Source organism: Mastomys coucha, unplaced genomic scaffold (genome assembly GCF_008632895.1).
Source record: "Mastomys coucha isolate ucsf_1 unplaced genomic scaffold, UCSF_Mcou_1 pScaffold5, whole genome shotgun sequence".
Lineage (NCBI taxonomy): Eukaryota > Metazoa > Chordata > Mammalia > Rodentia > Muridae > Mastomys > Mastomys coucha.
The window spans coordinates 53354854-53359325 of record NW_022196911.1 but is presented as its reverse complement, the minus strand read 5'-3'; positions in this window follow the sequence as shown (position 1 = coordinate 53359325).

The window sequence follows — 4472 nt, the reverse complement described above, 5'->3', positions numbered from 1 at the left end:
AGAATCCCATCATTCCAGCATCCCTCATTCATCTACACACACACACACACACACACACACACACCCCAAAGGGAGGAAAAACTTAAGTAACTGCTGAGAAAAGGAAGACAGACAAAAGGCCCTGGCCATAATTTATCTGCCACGCAGTGAAAGCAAAACAGAGAGAGGAGTATCCCTGATGATGCTAAGCAGAAAAATTAAAGCAACTTAGGAAACTTGAGTATTGGAAAGTTTCGTGTCGCCGTGTGATGGAATATGTCGGGGCTGTGACGTCGTATCTGATGCTGTGGGTACGTGGTAGGCTGTGCATGTGACAGAGGTATGCGAGGTTGAAATGTGCATAAAAGAGGTACGTGTGGTATGAAGGAGGCTCCTGCAGTGCATGTGGAGGCTCATGCGTGGTGGAGGCAGCTACAGTGAAGTTCTGTACGTGGTAGAGTTCTATCGTACATGCTGTGCCGGCAGGTCTATGCCTTGGGCATCTATTACAGGTGTTTCAGGCAACAGTTGTCCCCATTCCTGTGTCACTAATCTTGGGTGTGGCCTGCCCTTGCACAGCTTTCCTACCTGGCACACCCCAGGGGTGTCCTCCTCTCTGCTTCAGTGAGACCTGTTTGGATGAGGCAAAATTAAGCTGAAGCCTGAAAGCTGTCGTGGGGATGGTTTGTGAATGTGTGGAGTCATGATCTGCATCTTTGGGCTTCTTTCAGCGAGAAGCTAAGTCAGGAGCCAAAGCCCCCACTAGCCTCTGCCCCAGTTGCTCTTCTAACCCCATTCTTTCTTCCTTCTGATCACTAGATATAGTCCAGGCAGGCTGCAGCCTCTGGACCTTTGCAGAAGTTGTTCTCTGTGCCCAGGTTAGATTTCCTCACAGTTCTCTCTAAGCCACACACACCTGCCTCATCCTTCACTCCGCACCCAACTCTTGCTTTCTCTCTTCCACTGACACCTTGCAACAGCCTAATCTCCATGTCACGAAGAAGGAAATGACACTCAGATGAAGTAAGACTGGCAAAGCGAAGACATGCATTGTGTATTGAAATAAGATACAAACTTTTCACGGCTGGGAAAAATAACTGTCTCTAGTTGCTGGGACAGAGGGTGTACAAAAGCAGGTTTTTAAAATTAACGTAAGAAGAGCCAGGCTTGGTATGCCTTTAGTCCTAGCACTCAGAAGGCAGAGGCACGCAGATCTCTGAGTTCGAGGTCGCCTGGTTTAGGACAGCCAGGGCTTCACAGAAAAACTGTGTCTCAAAAAAAAAAAATTAATATAAGGGACACTTAGGGTAATAATTGTGACGATGAGTTCCTCCTAGGAATTAAAAAACATCCTGCAGTTCAGCAGTTGACGTTTGAGACAGAAGAAAGCACAAAGTGAACTAATATAGTATGCAGAATTTAAACATCAGGGCTGACAAGTGGCTCAGTCAGTAAGGTGTGTTCCATGAAAACAGGAGGATCAGAGTTAGATCCCCAGGACCCAGGTAAAAACAAACCTGGGTACTTGAGTCCCAGTGCTGGAGAGGCTGAGGCAGGAGGATCCAGGGCAGACAGTCAACCTACCCCACCTAGCTGAGCCTATTCAAAAGAATAAATGGACAGCCCTGAGCTACAAACCCTGATGTTGTTCCCTGGATTTTACCCATGCCCACATGCATGTATGCATTCACCAGTACACATGCACATCTCCCTGCATACACACATGAACACACATATATCCATCTTCGTTATTTTAAAAATTTAAAAGGAGGGGCTGGAGAGATGGCTCAGTGGTTAAGAGCACTGACTGCTCTTCCAGGAGTCCTGAGTTCAGTTCCCAGCAACCCCATGGTGGCTCAAAACCATCTGTAATGGGATGTGGTGCCTTCTCTGTACTCATATAAATAAAATAAATAAATCTTTAAAATATCTAATAAAAAAAAGTTTAAAAGGAAAGACCAGAAAAAGATGTTAAAAAAATATTAGATCCTGTTTCCTTATGTAACATTTGATAATTATACTAGTATTTATTAAGTGCCACTCTTAACAGGTCCTGTTTTTGTCTTGCGGGATTAATCACACCAATACCATAGTAAAACTGTCTGGTGGAGAATATGGAATAATAAATACTTTTAAACAAACAGTTGTCAATGCCAATATGCGTCACACAATCTTCGATCATTACCATCTGTTGAACTGTCACTTTCTTTTGGCTGTCAGAGGCTGGAGAGATGGCTCCTCGGTCAAGATAGCTAGCTTCTCTTCCAGAGGATCCAAGTTCTGTTCCTAGCTCCCCTGTTGTGTGGTTTGAAACCAGTTTTCACTACAGGATCCCATGCCCTCTTCTGGCTTCTGCAAGCATCTGCCCTGTGTTCACAAGCAAACCCACGCAGAGACACACATAAATAAAAATTAAAATAAAAAAAAAATCTCCAAGCACTGGGCAGTGGTGGCACACGCCTTTAATCCCAGCACTTGGGAGGCAGAAGCAGGCGGATTTCTGAGTTCGAAGCCAGCGTAGTCTACAGAGTGAGCTCCAGGACAGCCAGGGCTACACAGAGAAACCCCATCTCAAAAAACCAAAAAAAAAAAAAAAAAAAAAAAAAACCAAAAAACAAACAAACAAACAAACAAAAACCCAAAACCAAAAACAAACAAAAAAATCCAACCAACCAAATCTCTAAGCAAAATTGTGATGCAGGGATGCAGGCATTTTTTGTGCTCACTGTGAGCACAATTGAGGTTGGTGAGGTAGTGGTGCCTTCCTAACTCCAGGCTTGACCAAGCAGGAGTGAAAAGCACAGGAATGAAGGGAATATACTGAGGTAGATGGTGGAGGCAGAAGGCTAGACCGTGCACAGACCCAGGGCTTGGAAGCGGGTGTCTGCATCTATATGGCCCTGCTGAGCTTTTTGAGTTTGCCTCAGATATAAAAAACCAGGTTTCAAATTTTACCTCCCCCCTTCTCCCAGGGGAGACAAGCTCTAATGTAGATTAGACTGGCCCCAAACTGTCTATGTAATGAAGGATGATCTTAAACTCCTGATCTTCCTGCCTTCACCCCTGCGTGCTTGGATGACAGGTAAGCACCACCATGGTGTGTTTATGTGCAGCTGGAGATTGAACCCAGAGCCTCATTCTCTCATGAAGATGATAAGGTTCAAACCGAAGGCCTTGTACACACTAGATAACCATCCTGCCTCTGAGCTAAGTCCCAGCCCCACAGGGCCTTTTACCAATAAGCAAACTCACCCCACACTGTCCTCATCACTGTCTGTCACTAATGGAATTCCAAACTCTGGACCAGAGAAAGAGTGGGCAGGTCCTTCTCCAGCTGCTCATACAGCGGCTCAAACCCTTCATCTACTCTTCACTGAGGAGACAAAGAAAAAGAGCATCAGAAAAGACAAAAGAAAGCTTGATGTGGTGGCTCAGCTGGTCACCCCAGCTTCCAGGAGGAGAAAACAAGAGGATTACTGTGAATTTGAGGCACATACTGGCTACATAGTGAGCAGGTCACGTAGCACTACCTAGCAAGACCGTGACCAAATAAGTATACACCAGCAATTGTCTACCCAACCAGAAAAGCAACCAGGAAAATTACAGGACCTCAATAATAACCCTAAATGTAGTCTTAATTATCCAATTAAATGATGCAGACAAGCTGATGAGACTAAAAACAGGATCCAACAACCTGCTGTCTCCAAGAAACTCAGTTCCCTGGCAAAAGTACACACAGACTGGGCTACAATGGAAGGCAGTATACCAAACGAGAGGGGCAAAGCCAAGCAAGAGCAGCCACGTGCAAAATCAGTCAGAGAAGGCAGAGGGATCCCTGCACGTTATAGAGGAAACAGCCCATGAGAAGGTGCAGCAATCGCAAATGCATACACACCAGATACTGGCACGCTGGACTTCACAAGGCAGACTCTAGACAGAGAGGAAAGATGGACGCAGATACAACAACAGTCGGTGCCTTCAATATGACACATATATCATGCATCATATGTTGATATGAATATATCATTAGATGATAGATATATATAGATGATAGACAGACAGACAGACAGACAGACAGACAGACAGACAGAGACATGAATCAACCAGGAATCTTAAGAGGCAAGGTGTACCATAGATCAAATGAACTTCCCTGATATCTACAGAATGAATATCCCTTCCAACAACTGTGGAATATGAGTTCTCCCAGCAGTCTGTGGTCACAGAGCAAGCCTTGGTAGATACAAAATACGGGTTGGGGTGAAACCTCAGTGGCTAACGTGCTTGCTGCACAAGCATGTGAATCAGGATTTGAATCCACATAATGTTGGATGGGTATGGTAGCCGCTTGTAATTTCTTCCTGCCCTGCAAAGGTGGAGACGAGGTGACTCCAAAATAAACTATTAAGAAGATTAGTTCTTTTTTGGGGGGGGGCTCTTGGTTTGATTGAGAGACCTTGAATAAGGTGGAAGAAAGAAAGTGGATGATTTCAGAC